Genomic DNA, 21,397 nt, shown 5'->3' on the forward strand with positions numbered 1-21,397 from the left:
AAAAACCAAAAAAAAAAAAAAAAAAAAAAAGGTCAGTCTCTTTATCTTCTAAAACACATGTATTCATTTTTATAAGTTCATATGAACTTTGTTCATGTGATTTATTTTTTCAGTTTCTTTTTTTATGTTTTTTGACCTATATATTTTCTCCATTTTGTCTATTTTATATATATGAGTGTTTTGCCTACATGCATTTGTACAATGTATACATGCCTAGTGCCTGCAAAGACCAGGAGAGCAATGAATCCCCTGGATTTAGAGTTACAGACAGTTGTGAGCCACCACATGGGTGCTGGAATTGAACTCTGCTCCTTGGAGAAACAGCCAGTGCTGAGCAGTCTCGTCCAAATTATTGATTATTATTGCTTTAATTTCCTCTTTTCTATTTTTTCATTTGATACATTTTAATACTGTTGTCTATTCCTCAAACTCTTTCAAGATTCACTTCCCTTTCTATTTTTCTCTATCCCAAATGGAAACCAAACAAAAACACAGAATGAAAAACATCAAAATAAGCAACAACCAAACAGTAGGAAAAAAATTAAAAAATAAAAATCCTAAAATAAAACAAAATTCCTTAAAAACAAACCATGGAATTTGTTCTGTGTTGATCCACTGCCCTCAGTTATGGTTATAGGTCCTACACTGGAGTATAGTTGATATATCCAGTGAAACTCCGTTGGAGAAAACTGATTTTCCTTTTTATTTATTATAATAAGCTAAATTAGTTTTGTTATTTGTGCATTTCGGTCATTCCTTTTATCTCCCAGTGTTTACCGAGGGGAATAGCAAGCCTTTCCCGAGGCATTCCTCACTCATTCATACTTACTGGAATCACAATTGGAGATGACTATACCTGTAAACACGGTGGCTTTTTCTGGATTATTAAATGTAGCAGGTTCTAGCCGAGAGACATCAGGCTCAGCATGCATCCACCCAATTGCAACCCTGTGTCTCTCTACAAGATTCCTGCTACATTTCAAAAGAATCATAGTCAATTATATTTAATAATCCAGAAAATGCACTATGGTCCCATTAATTATCTTTTCCTGTAAGATTACTTCAGAAGACCCAAAAATCTGTTAACCCATTTTCTAAGTTTGAACAATTAAAAGTTAGATAGGAATAGTCATTTTTGTATGTTTCATTTTCCACTTTTTTAATTATGTAATAGATTTTGGCCTCAGCATCCTAATGTGTGTGTGTGTGTGTGTGTGTGTGTGTGTGCGCGTGCATGTGCGCGCGCGCGCAATTAATTTAATTCACTAGACTAAAGACAGAGCATTAAATTAGTATTTTAAAAGGGGCTGTGTGGTTGCTTTAAAAGGATAACAGATTTTAAGTTGTTGCTTTTAATGCTGGTGTCTAAATTGTAGTCGAAACAGACTGGAGTGACCGAAACCAATTTTTCCAGCTCGAGATTGGACCCACTCCATAGGTTCTTCATCTCACCCTTGACCTACTGCACAGAAACACGAGCCATCCAATCTCTCTTGAAGACTTTTCAGCATTGTTATTTCTGCCGCTCTCGACTTTTACTTTGTGATATATAGTACTCTCTGGAGGCTTATGGGGTTTTAAAAGAACGGTGAAAAACGTTGAGAAAGTGGAAAATTAAAAATAAAGTAGGTACCTATTTTCCCATGGAGGTGATCACACAGCTATTGCAGTGAGGGCATTCAAGGGGTGGTCCTGAGGATTCTGTGTCGGAAGGAGGCTGTTTGGCTTCGGGCAGCTTAGTGTTTTGTTGTCGGCGTGCGCTTGGGAAGAATGGACTGATGGAAGACGTTCATTACGATACACTCATAGCTCCTTGATCCTGTCCAATGAGAAAGTGAAAAAAGAAACCTGCTAAAAATAGATAAGCCACATCCCGGGCAAACCACATGAGGCAGCACTTTCGTCTTCATCCCTGTTTCCTGAAAAGGCTGTTGGGAACTGTTATTTCTAAACAAGACTGGCAAGCCAATTAACACATATTAAATATCTGTGCGATTTGAAAATAAAAACCGACCTTTGGTTCATTTTTTCCCACATAAATAGAGAGGAAACACAGTGAAAATCCAGTCTTATATACACCAGTCACCCTGTTATGGATGACATATCTTATCCTTCAAAGTTAACGAAAAGGAGAAAAATCTATATACCAAACTCAATCCTCTAAATTACTCCCATTGAAAATGAAAAAAATAGATTTTGGAGTTGAAGATTTAAAAGAGCAGATGTAGAAGCTGAGATTTTGGCAGTCTGTGAAAGAATTAATGAGCTATGGGAAACCCCAGGTGATGGAGAATTGGGGTAGATTACCATGAAAGCTAGAGGGTCTAACACCTGCAGGGAACCAGCTTCAAGGTGGTTCATGGAAGCAGACCAGGGCAGGCCAGATTTTCAAATTACTTACAGGATTATCCCATCTTATCAAAAGCTCCCTACTACATTAGTCAATATGCCTTTACATTAGCCTTTATCTTTTTATCAATATGTAGTTCGCACATGCATTCCTTCAACAAAAATTTTGCCGTGTTTTAAAATTACAAGGCCGTTCAGCTTGTAAAACCGCACGACCTTTCTTTGGTGTTTGCCCACTGTGTGGACAGTGCCCACTGTGAGTTCTCGGAGTCTTGGAGCCTTAGGGCCAACTGTAGACTAATCTTGGCAACTTTATGAACCACTGTATGAAAAGAATGTGCTAGCAGGCCACAGGAATTCAGGCTTCTTTAGTGTATGGTAAAGAATTCTCTCTCTGTTACTGGCTCCCCTAATGGTTTTGTAGATCTCTTCATTTTCGTGACTGACTATACGCTAACTAGGTAATTTGAGAGTGTTGATCCTAAATATAATTAGTTATACTTATATGGCTTGGCTATTCCCCGCACATCTGGATGTAGGTTTTCCAGGGATATACAAATTAAGCAATCGCTATCTATATGTTGTTGCAGATAAGATGCAGTTATGGGACTTCAAGTCAGAATTCATACATAAACATTTTTTTTTTTTTGGTTACTCAGTTCTGCTACATTGATCTGTATGTTTGGAAAGATTTGAAATAAAAGTGTGTGTGTGGAGGATTTTAACAAGTATTTGTAACAATCCTTGTGCCAGAGTCTGCCATTTCAGGCTTACTGTGCCCTCTGAGCCACCAAAGCTTCTGCCAGCACCCTCCTAGCCAATGGACCTAGCCTAGTGTTTACCAGAAGTCTGACCTCACGCTAGGCACTAACCCGTGAGTGTGGAATGTCTACTATTGTGATGTGTACCCTGCTGAACCTTGGGTGACTTCATTAAACTTCAAGATGAAGCTTAAATGTTTGATCAGAGTCTAAAAGGCTCTACAGATCTCACCCCTGCCCTTCAAAGGCACAGTGCTGTGCCCAGGTCTCCCTTCCCTAAAGGTCCACACTCTTCTTAGTGCAGAACCTTTACCTCACTCCTCCCTCTGCTTGCTGGGCTCTTCCTCACTCTTGACTTTCTAAGGGAAGTTTTATTTGGCGGCATGAAAGGGGCAGAGCTATCAAACGTGAATTGAAACATTGTGAGAAATGGCAAGCCCCTATGTGATACTAGTATTTTCATTTGGTTGAAATAATCTAGGACAAATTTTCAAATACTTGTGGGCTCACCCTAAAGGGCCCTCCACTTTTCACAGGAAAGTTACAGAATGTTATATAAATTTTCCACTTGGAACATGAGAGTAGTGTAAAGCCAATTTACCTGGGATTTGATGCCTAAATTATATAACAAGTTATGAAGTCTGTAGTGAGTACATTTTTATTGAGAAATACATGTTTCTACATGTGCCTTCATATCTATTTGAAGAGGTTTATGATCTACAAGCACAAATTTGTGAATTGATTATTTCAACTGGTAGAATTTATTGAACAATGGTTATATATGTCTTTCCTTAAGCTAGAGTGTTAAATTCCCAATATTTGTGTTGATTTTTATTTTAAAAAAAATCAAGGAAAATAGATACGCTGGTGATGTGGGATTTCCCTCTGTGTGCTGTGATTACCATTGATAAATAAAGGAACTGTTTTGAGCCTATAGCAGAGGTATAGAGGAACAGACCTAGGCAGGAAAAACTAAGCTGAGTACTGGGAGAAAGTAGGTGGAGTCAGAGAGAAACCATGTAGCCCACCAACAACAGATGCTGGGAACTTTACCTGGTAAGCCACAGATTAATGGAGATTAATGGGTTAAATTAAGATGCAGGAGTTAGCCAATAAGAAGCTAAGGTAATGGACCAAGCAGTGATTTAATTAATACAATTTCAGTGTGATTATTTTGGGGCTGAGCAGCCAGGAATGAACAAACAGCCTCCTTACTACACCCTGGAAATATCCATTGCTTGCACTTCACTCCCTTGCATATTAGCTGAGCTGGGATCATATTCTTGTCACCTCACTGAACTCTGAGGATGCTGAGTCCCTGATTTCACCAAGCTCATGTTCTGAGGGATTCATCATCATTTCATCATCCTCTATGCCTCATCAATGCATAAGCATGAATGGGCAGCCCATTTATGGTGGTTCTGCAGTTGTTCCTATCCTGAGCAGTCCAAGATGCTTGTGTTATTGTCATGCCCAAGGTTCCACAGTCTTTCTTTATGCTGTCTATTTGCTGTTTTTTGGGCCTTCCTCTTTGCTTTATTCCATGCCTTTCTCCAAGGAGTGCTATCTTTGGGTATCTGCCGTCATTCATTCTCATAACATGGCCCAAGTATCTTAAGTGTTGTTACCTTATCCTGTAGTTTACTTCTTTCTGTAGATGGAAATGTTTGTTAATGTTGTCATTGGGTAGCCTCTTTGTGTGATGCCTGGAATCTTCCTGAGACATGCCATTCCAAACATATTCAGTCATTCTGAGGAGCATCTCATTGTTCAGGTTTCAGAGTTAGAAAGAAGGCAGCTCAAGACTACTATTCCATATGCTTGTAATATTGTTCTTGTCATTATGTCTCTTGCTGACCAAACATTTCCTAGTGCCTGGAATGCAGCCTTCACTATCCCTATCTGCCTCTTGACATCTGAAATAGTTCCCTACTATGAACTGAGGTAGACAACATTGACTGTTTGCTTGAGGCTCTGATTCTTTATTACAATGTTAAAATCCTTGTACGCCTTTCTGAAGTGTTGTATATCAGTCTCCTTGATGTTTGGCTTTCATAACAAGGTTTTCACTGACTTCCACCACTCTATTTACCATGGCCCGCAGCTCATTTGGACTCTCAACAAGTATTGCTGTATTGTCGGTGAAACGCAAGTTATTGATTCTCAGATTATCTATCTGCACACCTATCTCCTCATCCTTCAGGGCTGTTGTTATTAACAATTTCAGGAATATATTAAACAGTAGTGGTGAGAGGATGCATCCCTGGAACATGCCTACGATTGCCTTAAACTGATCGCTTAGTTCTCCACAGATTTTGACTGATGCAAAGGTATCTTTTTAGGCATTTTCTAGTATTCTTATGATTTTCTCTGGGTACCTTTAGAACCTCATTGTTTTCCAAAGTCCTTTACTCCAAATGCTATCAAATGCCTTTTTGAAGTCAATATAACAGACATATAAGTCTTTTCCAAAGTCTTCGTATTTTTCTGCCACTTGCCTCAAAGTGAAGATCTGATCAATTGTGCTCCCGTTAGCTCTGAATCTGCACTGGGCCTCTGCTAGGATTTTCTCTGTTCTGCCCTTGATCCTTTGCAGAACAATAAAGGAGAAGATCTTACAGATATGTCATAGCAAACTAATTTCCCTGTAATTTGAGCAGTCCAGCTTATCCTTCTTCTTATATATGGGAATTTTGACTGAGTGCTTCCATTCCATGGGAATCACTTTGTGTTCCCATATCACTCTGAAGGGTCTAAAAAGTGCCTTGGCCCCTGAGCCTTTTGTACCCACTTCCAGCTCCTCCATCGTGATGTCATTCACTTCTGGGGCCTTCCTGCATTTTCCCCTTGATAGCTTCCCCTATCTTTCTCCTTTCAATGTTTGCTATTTTCTCATTGTCTCTGGTGTTTGAGTGGCTGTTGAAGTGTTTCTCATTGTAGTCTACGTTGACAGCATTAGAGTCCTTATAAAGGGTGTCAAAGTATCGTCTTCCTCTTTGTTTTACTCCCCCTGGTTCTGTTAAGAAATGATGTTGCCCATATTTAATCACCCGAATCTTAGGAGCATATCTGGTAGTTATCCGTCTGATAGTTTTATAGACAAGGTGTGTTTTATTATGGAGTCTAGCCTCTTGGACCTCTTTACATATAACTTGTATATACCTTCTTCAATTTTCTTTTGACCTCCCTACACAGATAGTTGTGGTGTTTTGCTGCCTGTGGCTTGCCTCTTCCTTTGCTCTTTAGCTCCCTTCTTTCTTCGACTGGGTTGATTGTCTCTGTAGTAAGCCATTCTACTGGTGTTGACATTTCTGCATAACCTGGTATCTCCTTTGAAGCCTCCTGTATAGTTCTTTTGATTTTTTTCCATTTGCTTTCTATATTTTTAAAGGGTTCTTTAATGATTACCCTCATCTTTTTTTCAGCTGTTCTCTTTTGCTCTATCCATACAGCTGGGTTCACCAGTTGTTTATGCTCGATCTTCTGGTTCGTCTTGCCTGGAGTGCCTCCCCCAAGTTTCAGTTGAATGTTGGCCATAACAAGTTGGTGATCTGACCCTAAATCAGTACTAGGAAATGACCAGCTATTTTGAATCCTAGATAAGAGTTTCCTGCTGACCAGAATATAGTCAGTTTGACTGTATGTGTGTTTTTTCAGGGGATTTCCACATCCAATATCTTTTTTTTTTCACATCCAATATCTTGATGGTTTGGCCTGCTTGAATTTGGTGTTGGAAGTATACAAGTCAGTTGCATAGCAGAGGTCAAACACTCTAAGGGATATAGATTAGAATATAGTAAGTTTATATATTACTATGAGAATAATATTAAAAACTTGTTATAAGATGGGATAATCAATTAATGGTGAGAGAGTTGTCAGTGACGCCTCATTAGGTAGGCTTTCCTGGGCTTTCTGATTGTACATGTGTTTTAAAGACATGGATGCTTCTTAACACCATAGAGTCTCTCTGCATAGCCAGAGGTGGTCACCTTTGTTTCCTTCTGCCACCGCTTCTCAGACACAGTGGGCCATTAGCTGATCAGTACCTTCTTAGGAATATAAGTGGCACTAAGAAATGGACTACAACCTTGACCTGGGAGAGCTTACTAGGGACAATTTAGGATGAAGATTTGAGCAAATAAAATTGAGAGGATAGATACTTAAAAACTATGGCTTTTCAAATGTATGTGTCACATTTATGGCTTCAGGAACTTCACTATCGTGAATTAATGTTGAGTAATATAAATATCCTCAACCCCTGAGTTTATGTCCTGGCACCAAACTATACAGGACAGAGAAAGTCAACTGCACCCTTCCTTGGAAGAGAAAATATGAAACCAGAGTATCAGAGGCATCAAATCAGGATAGGGACCTAACTAGAATTTTTTTTCTTAGAAGCTTGATATTGACCATTGCCAATTGTGATAGGATCAGTCTTTTGAAATGCAGGTGTCAGAACCCATGCATTAGCCCACTAGAAGATGGAAAGCTTCTAGTGAACCAATGAATTCAAAATTCCAATGCCTTTTGACATGTTTATAATTGGCAGTTTGGCTGCCTAAGTGATTTGACTTCTTATTGACAATGTTTATTTATAGAGAGAAAAAGATTGCTGACATGAGAAAAGATGGATTGAACCATCTAGTACATTCCTAATACATTTTGGTAATTTTGCCTCTCTTTTCATTTACCTTAATTTATTTCACAATTATGACCTAGCAAAATGGCATTATCATAAACATCTCCAACTCTGTGAGACTAGTTGTTTTAAATCTGAACTTTATTATCATTTTTATACCAGGCCTACAGTTAGGGGGTAGCAAGTAGAGCTTTAGTTTCTGGACCTATTACTTACAGTGCCTCATTCTATCTTAGTCTTGATATTTGACTTACAGCATTGTCTTTCAACTTTAAAATATAGGAATCCTAATGTTCCATAAATTTCAGACCCAATAAATCATGTTTCTGCTCCTTCACTTTTCTCTGTCTTAAAATCTGTGGCACAAGCTAAGAAAGCTGTCAACAGTACTTAGTCAGCTCTTGAAGTCACAATGTAGATTCTCATTGTCACCATTTGACAAACTACTAAAATCTGATGTGACTTTCACACAGGTTGTAAAATAAAAATAATTCAAAGTGTAGTTTGTTCCCCGGGATAGTACATCAAGGCAATTCTAAATGAATCTAAAAAACAATTGAGCTCGCATTTCAGTTATAATGACCACATGATTAAATTTTTTATCACATCATTATAACCACTTAATATACCTGCTGTGCGCTGTAAATATTAAATCAGGTTCTGTGAACGCCTGTAAACCAGTGAGACTATTGTGCTAGAGATGAGAAAATAAAATGCTAAAATCGCAGGGTAGCAAAGGATGGAAATGTCCTGTCTCAACATTCTGGGCACTAAGAGTTCAAGACGTGTAAGACCCTAAGTGGTTCCTTCTAATAAATATGAAGAAGAGTCTATGGTAATCCCTTCCCTGTCCTAGTTCCCCTGCAAATCTTTGATATTCATTGGCAGCTGTCGTGTCCTATTTGTCACTTTCATTAACTCCTGTGTGGTGTTCCTCTCAACTATAAGTATAGTCCACATTGCCCATTTGCAGAAAAATGCCATGATAGTGGCTTGGAGACCTAACCACTTCCAGTATGAATACTTCTTAACAAATCATATCAACACTGATCTTCTTGGGTCACATTCTCTAGTCTTGGGCCTTAAGATTTAAATAGATAAGAAGAGGTGAACTTGAACCCACATTAGCTGGTGATGAAGAGGGCCTAGAACAACATTTGTGCAGTTGCCCTGAGCCCTTTTGACAGTGCATGGCATCCAAGGAGGCAGCTCTCCACATTTATTTCCATTAGCTGAAGCTAAATTCAGTCAACTAAAAATACTGAGCATTGTTGTGAGGATTTAATTGGAGTTCAGAAAAATCTCCTATTGTTTCCACGAGTTTGTGGCCTTAAGTGGCATCTCAGTCTGGGGACTTGTAACTAAAAGTATTTATGAATTTTTTGTTTCTGAAAAATCCTGACTGTTCCTTATAAGCTTCTTTGGGGTTTTCCATTTAGAGAGAATTAATTAATAAAATACTCTGCATGGCTTTGGCATTCATTTTTGAAAAGTATAATATCCCTTTATAAGTAAAATTTGAAACCTCTGTCCTATACATCTCTTACTGAGATTATGGGTGCCTTACATTTTTGAACAAAATTAAGCAACCCATTTTATCATGTACAAACCATCATTAAAAACAAGAATATTAAGAAAAGCAAAGAAAACAGGAAGGTGGCGGGGGCATTCACTACAAGTGAAAGAAAACATCAAATGTGTCTTTTAAAGAACTACTGTAGTTCTGTAAATAATTACATCTTCAGAGGATGAAAAGACTGGCCAGTTGATTTCAGACTGATCATATCAGTGTTTTCATTAATTATTCAAGCTTTAAAAGTCATCAAAGATTCCAACAAAGTAAGGGGTAACAGCTAAAGCTTTGGCAAGTTTTTTTCTTTAATTCCTCCCACTTAGAAGTATTTGTGCTTTTGAATGTTGGAATGACTTAAATCCTTCTCCTTAGGAAGGAGCTTGACAGTTTAACCTTTGGACAAAGGATAAGGAGGATATAAATTGAAAGTGACTTAAAGGACACAGTGGTCCTCTGATGGCACAGCAAGGACATGCTGTCTGGAAGTCAGAAACCCTCACGAAACCCTAAATCTGGCGTGAATTCATCTCGGATTTCCAGACTGTTGAAATGGGAGAAGTAAATTGTGCTGTTCACTAGAACCAAACCAAACAAACCCAAACAAAGTCAGAATGGCAAGTCCAACTAGAAATGCACGAGGAAGTGGTGGCTCTGGATAACATGGCACATACTCAGATTCCACCCTGTGCGTCCATCCTGAACCTGCATGTGCGGATTTCGCTCCAAATGCGCAGTGACTCACATGCAGTACAGTTGCTCCTGGGTCTCTAACAATGCCTCAATTGTAAGTGTAAGAAACAAAAGAGTAGAATGTTTAGGTCAGATGAAAGATGAGGGAGGGTGATGCGGCAAGGAGGCATAAGAATGTGAAAGTGAGTTGGAAAGAAACATTTCCCCTAAGTTTGGGATATATGGCTTTAGTTTTATATCAGCCGTAAGTTACCAGACCATTTTATGTGCACATAATGTCACCAGAAGTGCCTGTCTAACAGAATAAGAATGCATTACCAATTCTGCTCTGATGACTGCAGCACAGAAACTATTAGACCCATTTGTCAATGTGGCATGGCGTCTAATAGTTTTAAAGAATGGGCATTTGAGGCAACCATTTGACATTTTAAAGATACTGTTTCTCCTCCAACACATTCCATTGACTCATCAGGTCTGAGTCCATCAGTTTGTCCAACCATGTCATTCCAGGGGTCTAATAGAACACAAGGAAACACACTGTTGACAACTAACAATGTGAGTTACCTTTAACAAGTATCTCTCTGGTTTTAAACAGGGTTGATATTTTATTAAACTTGGGTACTGCGCAAGTTTACACACAACAAGAAAATAGATTGTATGGATTATATACAAAGCAGATCACCTGAACAGTGAAAACCTGCTTTTCCAGGAGATACCCAGAGGATGGGCATCTTAATTTGCTTTCTGTTGCTGTGATAAAACCATGAGCAGAAGCAATTTGGGTAGGAAACTGTTTATTTAGCAAGGCTTGTTTACCGTTACTCTCCATCATCAGGAGAAGCCAAGTAAAGAAGTCAAGGAAGAAACCCGAAGGCAGAATGAAAGCAGAGTTCCCAGAGGAATGCTGCTGACTAGCTTGCTCTCCATGGCTAGCTAAACCTGCTTGCTTATATCAGTCAGGACACTCTGCCCAGGGGTCGCATTGCACCCAGGCCTGGACCTACCCTCAGCAACCGTTAATCAAGAAAATGTCACACAGAATTGCCTGCAGACAAATATTTGGGGGTATTTCCTTAGATGATACTCCTCTTCTGAGATAACCATAGAGTATATTGGGTTGGCAGAAAAATTATTCTATCCTACACAATAGGTAAAGCAATATTGTTCTCCTAAACCTTTTTTTCAAGACGAACACATTCAGCAAGTTTTCTTTTCTTTCTTTCTTTTTTTTTTAATGTGCAGTGTAGCACAATTAATAAAAGCCCACAGGCAGATTTTGGGGTTCAACCTGAAGGACAGGAAAGCAAAACAGCCAACCACTGGCTCTTACCTCTACCTCAGTCTGAAATGATGATCCTGCTTCCAGGAATCTCACAATGAGACTGTGTGAGAGCTGTCTCCTCCCGTCTTATATTCCTCTCTAGGGTTGGAATTAAAGGTGTGTACCACTACTGCCCAGTTCTTATAGCAAACTGCTGTGCCTACTGGGATTAAAGGTGTGTGTCACCACTGCCTGGTCTGTAAGGCTGACCAGTGCAGCTGTTTTACTCTCTGATCTTCAGGCAAGCTTTGTTTATTAAAATACAAATGAAATATCAGTACAGTGTAGTGTAAGAAGTTTATGATAGTATTTTCATACAAAGGGGTTTGCTTCACCAATTATAAAGTCTACATGACTTCTGGTCTTGGATTTTCAGTCTTTCATATCCCTGAAACACAAGTGTTCTTCACATTTTAGTTAGTTATTACTAAAGTGAATACGGAAATCAAGAAAAAAAAAATCCTGAATGTAAACAAGGAGAACATGAAGGAAATTTCTTTCCCCACTAAACAATGAAATACTGGTTAGCTCCAGCTCATTGAATGAGTCTGTTCCACCGGCTGTTGAAGAGGGAATGAGACGTGTTGTCTCAGTTACCTTCCGGACCTACTCCTGTATGATGGTAAGAGAGGAGATTAAAGGTGACAAACACAAACAAGTGACAGTGTCGACCTAAACACTCCAGAGCTTCTTCCACCTTCCAACACAATTTTCTGAACTCATATTCAGCCTCTCAGTATTGTAAAATGTGTATACCTTGGATAGTCTGTTTAATAGATTTAGGATTATATTCTTGTCGTGTCGATAAGTAAAATAGGCAATACAGTTAAAATAAGGAAAGCGGGGAAGCTTACTACATGAAAGTATTCAATAGTATTAGCTTTTATTAGCTATCATTATTTATATGATATAACCTAGCCACTAATTTTTTCTTTAGTTACTTACTTATTCAGAAATATTCATGGATGTAGCTACAGCGTAGTCTCTTCTGTTTTTTGCTATTTATTTAAATATGAAATTATCTATTTTTTCTGGAGCATATAGATTCCATATGTGTTAGCATTTGTTCGAGACAATACATGATGACAGTTGAGGTTTAAGAAGAGGATAAATTCAGGTCCTGGCAAGCTCGCTTTCCTTTTCTTCTGCAAACCCTGTAGTTTTAGGGAGATACTGCCCCCCCTGACTGGGACTGGCCAGCCTGCGGCTTTGTTCGTCTTTGTAATCAGCTCATTTCCGACTGGATTTTGCTGACCCTCTGCACATAGCTCACAGTTGTTCCCCAGCTGTTCCCTCTAACCTGCAGGGGACACAGAACACTTGGCTAGAAGGAGAGCTTCTTTGTTCTTCTCTAGGTCTCTTTGGTGATTATTCTACCTGTTGTCCAGTTTGACAGAGGTGAACCATATCATTTTTTTTGTTTCATATTTTGTTGTCATTGTTACATTTTTGTTTGTTTCTCCTCAAAAGTTTCTGAGTAGGCAGAAATCGTGTCCTCAGTCAAAGCTGTTAACTGTTTGCGTAAGTTTCGGACCTCTCAATCCCCAGTCAGTTTCAACTCCAAAGACGATTCTGAGTACAAGGCCACTCTCTTTGGCTTCTGATCACCTCGTTCTAGTTCCCTTCTCTCTGTTCTTCAGGGAAACTACTATACACTCTAATTTTTTCCACTTTCTTTGTTGACTAAACCCTTGTTTCCCGGGCTCTGAAATTTGGTTCCTTGGGAATGTTTTTCTCTGTACCTGGAGGTACTATCAATTCACACCATGGGTGTAAAGACTGTGGTCTGCAGTGTTGGTTTGCAAAGGTCAAATTAATTGCTCAAAGCCGAAAATCTGGTTCTTTAGTTTTTCTCAATCAACCTTACCCCGAGGCATAGTGGGATTTAACATTGTTACTTAAATATGGTAGAAAACTTGAAGAAAAAGAAATTGAAAACAGAAGCCTTGTTTTCACATAGAAGTACTCCACTGAATGACAAATATCGACAGTGGAGTGAAAGAATAGTGCGCTCGTATCTGTTTGTTTGTTTCCATATACTAAAATAAAAGCAAAATATTAAATGTGATATTCATGTGTGTCTGTGCTCTAGCTTAAATAATATTCCCTGGTTAAAGCCAAATGAAGACCGGAATGTTTCTCCTATCAAAAAGCTGCGCACAGTATCAGTGAGCTAAATTTCTCAAAATTTTTCAAAGCCTTCTCTGAATCAGGTTGGTCAGAGTATCTCTGATTCTTGCACATGTGCCCGCTAACATTGCGAGCAAGCACTCGTGTTAGGTGAAAAGCAAGAGTGGATACATTGCTACTCCATTAAATGCTTAGAATAAATTCTGAGAATTCTTTTCTGGTCTGAGAAAGATCATCTCCCAGAGAATCTCCTAAGCATTGTTGATCAGACCTGGAACCATCTTCTCTCGTTTTCTGGGACAGCTTAGCCATGTGCTTAGTATTTCTTTCTCCAGCACTAAAGCAAGGACTCTGTGGCACACATACCCTACCGAATACTCTCAACACAGTTTTAAGATGCAAATCCACAACCAACTCTTTAAAGTGGATAGTGTGTATGCAGAAAAACCAGTATTTTTAGCTAACACTTCCAACCTAAAAGCTGTTTTCCCAAGAGATAAGTGTCTGTTGTTACAGTTTGCTTGTTTTTGTTTTCAGAGAGTAGGATGCAGCATAAATCCATCTGCCCCTGCGGTCCTTTTTTAATGAAATAAGCTTGAAGCCTGACTCTGTTACCCAGTTCAAATGAATAATATATGGAAGCCTGAATAGATAAATGGCATGTTACAGCTGCACGGGAAAGCTTACAAAGCCTCATTAGGGCTGGGTTTTCAGTATAATGACATCTATTCGAAACCTTCTTCAGTCTTATATGATCTATGGGAAGATAGTATGAATTAAAAATAATAATGAACTGATATTGGTGGCAGAAGTTTTAATGTCAGCATTCTGGAGCCTGAAGTAGGAGAGTTATAGCCAATTCAATGATAGTTGGGATATGTAGTGAATTCAAGACAGGTCTGAGCTATTTACAAGGACCCTACCTTAATAATAAGAATAATAATATCAATAACAATAAAAATTAACAATGACAGTGCAGGTCAAGTGACTTCATTGTTTTAGAATAGCATAGCATAATATTCTAGAGACTTAATTTTCATAAATGCAGACTGTTAGTATTCTATTTTACCAGTGTTTCTCAACCTCGTTTTTAACGATTTAAAAGGCAGTCTTTAAGGATTTAAAAAAAATACACATTTTTCCCACTGAACACCTGTGTTAAATGATTTCTATTACAACACTATTTTAAAATATCTAAACATAAAGTCAAGTAAAAAGGCCTTGTGTTCATACCTTTTGCTATAATAAAACTATTCAGTGTGCTGCATTGTTGCCCTTCTTCTGTTTAGCAGAGTCTCTCATGGCTTCATCCTTGGCATTTCTTTCTCTATTCCTACTCCTTACATTCAACATGGTTATAAATAGAAATGTTAAGCTCACGCAGTAGTGTATAGTTAAATGACTGTGGCGAGTCTGAACAGAAAAAACGTAAGAGAAGGCTGACAAGAGTGGCCTTGTACTCAGAATCGTCTTTGGAATTGAAACTGACTGGGGATTGAGAGGGCTGAAATTTAACGCCAACAGTTAACAGCTTTGACCGAGGACACAACTTCTGCCTCCTCAGAAACTTTTGAGGAGAAACAAACAAAAACTGCAGCAACGACAACAAAATATGAAACAAAAAATATTGTGGTTCACCTCTGTCAAACTGGACAACAGGAAGAATAATCATCAAAGAGGCCCAGAGAAGGGACAAACTCAAGACTGTAGAATATGTGTTAAAAAATTAAAAATTACTAAATTATTAGGAGGACATAATTATATCCCAGTTAATGTCACATCAAGAAATAATCTATGACTTTAAATCATCAAAGGGAAAAGAAAAAAAAGGTGTTGGAATGAGTCTAAAAGTAGATGTAAAATCAATATACCACCTGGTGTTGGAGAGGGCAGGAAAGCCAATTGGCCTTCTGGAAGAAAGATCTTACATTTCTTTGGGTAAGTTGGCTTTGATTGTAAGCATGGCTGAACCTTCTCTCCCACTCAAATTTCACTTTGTTTACTACTGTTATGTGCAATTTACAGAATAATAAAGTAGACCTCAATCAGTCCTTCATAGAATATAATATTAAGTGGATTAGATACTGCCTAGTTTTTCAATGAAGAATCCTGATGTTGTTTTGGTACATTCCAAAGTCTTTCATATAGTTTTAATACAGTTACAAAGAATGTGCAGCTCTCTTAGAACCTATGACCTCTGTATTCTTATGGAACCGATGAAATCCATTTCTACATTGTAAAGCCAGTGTTCCCAGGCTGTGCACTGACTGTTACATTGCAGAGTTGTCTTAGAATCCCAGGAAGTTTGAATTCAAGTGGCCATTTTAACATATTTTAAAGATTTGTTTTTCTTTATTTGTATGTTTGTATGTGCAAATATTTGTGCACAAAAGCTCACATGTGTGCTCACTGTGGGCCGCCATTGTTTATAGAAAACAGAAGAGGGCAAGAGATCTCCTGGAGATCACAGCTTCCGGCTCTGTGAGCTAGTATGTAGGTGATGGGAACTGAACTGTTGTCATCTACAAAAGCAGCAAATGCTCTTAACCTCTGAGCCATCTCTCCAGCCCTTCCACGTGACAATTCCTATCCTGCCAAAATAATATTGGACAAAACCTGTGTTCTCTGACCAGAGCTTGGGAAAACAAATAGAGACCAGCAACAAGGCAATGTTAAGAGTTGACTTTATATAGACTGTTTAATGTTCAAAGGTAGAATCCTTACCAAAAGATAATTTTTAAACTAGACTTTTTATTAGTTTTCTCTTTCTTCAGTCATTCTTTAAAACATTCTGTTGTTTTTTTCCCTTTAGATATTAAAGTGTAAGAAAACTTCCCCCAGGATTGGAGGTTTAGTAACTTAATTACGTGGTTCATACTTAATTTTGGCATAATTACATTCTTTCATCTCTTTAATCTTATAATGACACTTCCCTCTTAGCAAGAATTTTAAGTAAATTGGTTAAAAACCCAAAAGGGACTGAGGATTTGCAATCCTAGGCCGTACATGGAAATTTTTCACTTGCTTTAAGAACGGTATTGCTCACAAAGAGGCTTTATTTGAAAGTGTTGGCGTGGATGGTGATGAGAGCGACTTGTTTACCTGAAAGGGTGTGACATCAGATTAGTCTGTCAGTGTATTTCATATGCCAGTTGCTGCCAGTCCCAGCTTACATGTGTCGAGTGGATGCTTGCTGCTGTTCGTTGAGAGTGTGTGCACATCCCTCACTGGCGGCAACATTACCAGAAGCAGATGCACCTGTCTTCCCAGCTGGCCTTTGTTCGTGGGAAAAATTTCCCTTAACACCATTTTATCCTCCTGGACAGCTGTATAGAAGCTGCCCAAAGGTCTAAAAGACTTAAATTATGTCTGGAAAAATAACAACAACAAAAATGGTCTTCAATGGCTGAGCCGAGTTTGGCTTTAAAAACAGTGCTGTTTTGATTTCTTCAATTGGGAATGTGCTGGCTTAGTTCAATAGAAAAATGCTGTGTTTTTCACTGGTCTGAGTACTCCATTAGCTTTTTATTTCTCAATTTTTTTTTTTTTGAGACAGGGTTTATCTGTAGTCTTTGGAGCCTGTCCTGGAACTAACTCTTGTAGACCAGGCTGGTCTTGAACTCACAGAGATCTGCCTGCCTCTGCCTCCCGAGTGCTGGGATTAAAGGTGTGCGCCACCACCACCCAGCACTCCATCAGGTGACTTGCTGGACATCAGTGTCTTCACAGGTTATCTTGTGGTTTGGTAGAAAGTAAATTGCTCTGGTTTAGTACAGACCTTCGCTAATCATGTATCTTATCTAATTTATGGCCATAACTCGTTTTATCCTGGTTTTCATATTTCAATTGTCTATTTTTCCACAATGAATTAAGCTTTTTAGTCTAGGCTGCTTCTCCTGTTAACCACTTAGAGCGCACTACCAATGTCACATTGTGTGTTGTGTGTTTCTTTCATAAATATCTCTTAGGAGGAAAAAACAAATGAAGCAATGAAGAACTCATTTCACTGACCAAGAGCAGAGGAGCCCACACTCATAGTCTTTCAAGATGTTAAGAAACATCTATGGGGCTCGTTGGTTTTTAATCAAGAGATACATTTATTAGAATAAGATGTTCAGCTTTAAAGGTCTAGTCCACTGATGAGTCTGTGTGATCAGTATCCTGATTAAGATACAGAATTGGGCTGTTGTTAAAATATTTCCTTATGATGGATGTGCCTCTTTTAATCATGTGTAGCCATGGTTCTGTATGTTCTTAGAGATTATTTTTACCTTTCCTAGAAGTTCATAAATATAACCAAAGAGTAGATGGTCTTCAAAAACAAAGTGCCTGGATTATTCTATTCAACTTAAAGGTTTTTATATTTATCAACATTGTAGATGATTATTTTGATTATGGTGGGACAAGAAATTTATGACCCATGTTAAAAATTATGGGATCAGTCATGAAAACCTGTAGCATTACAGACACTTGATTCTCTAAACTCACCTCTGGTTTTTGGGTTTGCTTTTCTGAGTCTCCACAGATTTGCTGGTGAGTCCCAAAAGCATGCATAATGATTCTTAGCAGAACCACAAAACTCCTATCTTTGTCCTAGAAAGTTTCACAAACAAATCATTTAATAAAACAAGCAGATTAGGAGGCATGTTTTGAGATTGGGAAACAGCCTGGGTATCCTAGTATCTCCATGTTTCTTCATAGCTACACCTTTGGCGCCCCTTTGCATCCACGCAACACTGTGGGTGGCGATGCAAGCCTAACAGTCTGTAAGATTTTGGAGCTACAAAATTAGATGTTCCGCTGCAAGTCTTTCCTAAAACACATTTTTTTCATGGCATAAATATGGAAGGCTGTAAAGGGTGGTTTGGCTAGAATTCCTAAGGAATGTCACAAAGCAGTGTTGTCAGTTTGCAGGCCGCGTAAGAGGCTTTCCAAGAATAGCTTGTGGATAAATGGATTCATCGAATTGAATTGGAACTGTCTATGAGTGACGGCCAAAGCCAGCTTAGTTTTTGCTAGCTCCAGAAAGGGACACATGGAACTTGTGTTGATATGGAAGACTATCTTACAGAGCATGCGGCTGGAGGGACAGTAGCTCACACACTCAGGCCAGCAATATTGCAGGCTTGATGGGGCGCTTAGGAGTCCACTAGAGATTTTTAGATTAGAAAAACAAATTATATTTTTGGCACCAAAATGTGCTAGTTCATCTCATAGATGAGTCAAACAACAAATCAGTTTCAGGAAAGCCACAGACAAATACTTTTGCAAGCCTGCCAGTCCTCTACTTATTCTCCAGAAACACTTGGTATTATTAGTGAGCCGGAAAAATAAGTAAATAATTGTTGAAAATAGTTCAAATGAGTATGTACCAAATGAAGGCAACAACCCCTCAAGGTGGACTGTTCAGTCAGAGATGTTATAAAGAAAGAAGGATTTTGTAAATGTTTTCCAGACACAAATTTTGGTGCAGCGAATTGATTTAAGATATGTGGGACATTCGTTCAATGGCAGAAAAATAATCAGAACACCATCCATCAGAGTGCTAATACTCCCTCTTTGTTTTTCTTCCTTGTAGATCTACTAGAGCAACTTCAGGGACTGCTGAGTCCCGGAGTGGAGGAAGGGTTGTGTGAACAAAGAGTCTCTGCTCTCAGAAGAATGCAGAAACCTTCATCATAGGTAACAGCTGATTCCTGTCTTTAGTATTGCGTTCTTCACGAATGAGTGAAACTGTAGTATAAAGATGGATAGCATCAGGATGTCTTGAATTTGCTTTTCATGTGTCCTCTTTTCCTGGTTCTTATCCTTCCTGTGAAGTAGGTTCCAAGATCATTCCATAGCAGATGCTGTCTTCACATTTGAACTAGGGTGACGTGGTGAAGCAGGCATCATTGCATCATGAGCTGGCTCCGTCCGACTTGAGTCACCAGTAGGAAGGGTTGTGATGATATAGAAGATGCTCCACAGTCTGTCGCCATTGTATTCTTTCCAGGCTCACTTTGACATTTAATTTATTGTAGGGGAGTCTTCAGCTTGTTACCTTTGTAGTTATTCCAATAAATCATAAATGGTTTGACATTGGGATCTAGTGCAAACCCTGATTGAATTATTTAGTATGAAAACTGCAGATGCATGAGACCTAACCACTGATCTTCCTCTGCTTCTACATCTTATACTTTAGTAATGAGAGCTGTCCACTGCCATACCCAGTGGTATTATCGTGAAAGATAGCAGAAAATGTCCTCATCCCAAGTTAGACCTTCTTGTTGTTTTATCTTAACAATATCTTTACCTTAGCTTGATTCTGTTTGCTTTTCCAGATTCAGCGATTTTTTTGTTTTGTTTTATATCCTTCTTTACACAGGCTATATTTTACTTAAGATAGTTTCATGTTTGCAGGAAAGTTCATTTGAAAATCCAGAGAATTTCTATGTAGAATCTTTCCCAACACATACAACCTCCACTGTTACACCCTGTATTTGTGTAATAATTTGTTATAATTGATGACTCAATATTGATACACTCCTAAGTCCGTCATTCAACTATGGCTCCCTGCTACTCTGTCTATTCTTTAGGTGTTTAGAACTGTGTAATGACCTATTTTCATTGCTATTGTGTAGATGCTTTAAAGTTTCCTGCTCGCTTATATATCCCACCCTTTCTTTGCTGATATTCTGGCAAGTTATTCTTTGACTCCATAATTTTGCCTCTTCCAGAATGTGATGTAATTTGGGTCATAGCATGCATAGAGGTTTCATATCAACTTTTTCATTTAGCAAGGGTGTGTATATGTGTATGTGCATGCACGCACACGCACATGGTTATAGCTGATTTCTTTATACATCATAGTTTATTCATTCATTTGTCCAAATTGCTTCTAAGTTTGCGAGGTGTTTAAAAAAAATCCTAAAGACCGTCATTTTCAAACTTACATAGCAACCTGTCTTCAACTCATTCAGATGTGTACCCAAGGATTATGTTGACTAAATCAAATATTAATAGAATATGAATTTGTAAGAAATCGCCAAACTTTAGTACACTGAAGCTGTCATATTTTACATTTTTCACAATATGTGAGCAAGTTCCTGCTGTTGCCAGTCCTTACAGACATTTCTGTTGCCAATGCATTGTGTCTCACCATTGTAGGGGACACTCTGTGCTTTTCTATTGTCTACATATGAATAGAGCTGGTTATACAATAATTTTATTAAAATCTATTAAAACCAAACACTAGGTAGCATCTTCTTGTGTTCTATTATGGAATGATATTAAGAATTTGAACTCTTTCTTGGGCCTTATTAACCACTGTAATGCTATTTTGCGGGACATGTGCTTGGCATCACAGTGTGACAGTGGGCAAGAACTCTTCAAACAAATTATTGTGAGTGAAATATATATATATATATATATATATATTACATCAAATCAAGTCATTTTTGTTCATAACCAAAATATACATGTTCTGTGGATCTTAGTTAAAGCAAATCATTTTTTTATGCCCCACAAGCTAGGTTTTTGCCATGAACATCATTACATACAAGGCCATACTGCTCAGAATACATCCTGTCACCTAAACTGGAAGATAAGGAGGACTGAACGTAGTTAGTACTTGGATGGGAAGCATCTAAGTAGAAACATCTGTGTTTCCTATAGATAGCCCCAAACTTTCAATGATTCAGTTTATAATTTTTATCCTTTTATGATGGTATGAAACTAATTCACATCAGCTTCTATATATTCAGTTTTTACAATTTTAACCTGAGCAACCTCTTCATGAGAGTGTTGAGAAAAACAGGGCCTTAAAACAAAAACATTCTAGTTGCCACAACCCCCCCCCCCCACACACACATATACTTTTGATTTTCCAGTCAACAATATAAACTCTCTACAATGTCTGTGGATGCACAGGTCCCTTCTGGAGTTTTCTTTTC

The 21,397-nt window shown here is 38.3% G+C and overlaps 1 protein-coding gene across 6 annotated transcripts in view; it reads left to right on the plus strand.

The window, feature by feature from the left end:
* B3galt1 (beta-1,3-galactosyltransferase 1) overlaps positions 1-21,397 on the plus strand; it is a 524,949-nt gene that overhangs the window by 154,155 nt on the left and 349,397 nt on the right. For 5 of the 6 annotated variants that reach the window (XM_026778237.1, XM_026778226.1, XM_026778230.1 and 2 more), the window contains exon 2: positions 19,042-19,145. The exons of the other annotated variant lie outside the window; for it this stretch is intronic. The gene's annotated coding sequence lies outside the window, so the exon portion shown is untranslated. The remainder of the gene's footprint in view (positions 1-19,041; positions 19,146-21,397) is intronic. 6 annotated transcript variants of the gene reach the window in all.

This window comes from Microtus ochrogaster, chromosome 4, assembly GCF_000317375.1.
Source record: "Microtus ochrogaster isolate Prairie Vole_2 chromosome 4, MicOch1.0, whole genome shotgun sequence".
NCBI classification, from domain to species: Eukaryota; Metazoa; Chordata; class Mammalia; order Rodentia; family Cricetidae; genus Microtus; species Microtus ochrogaster.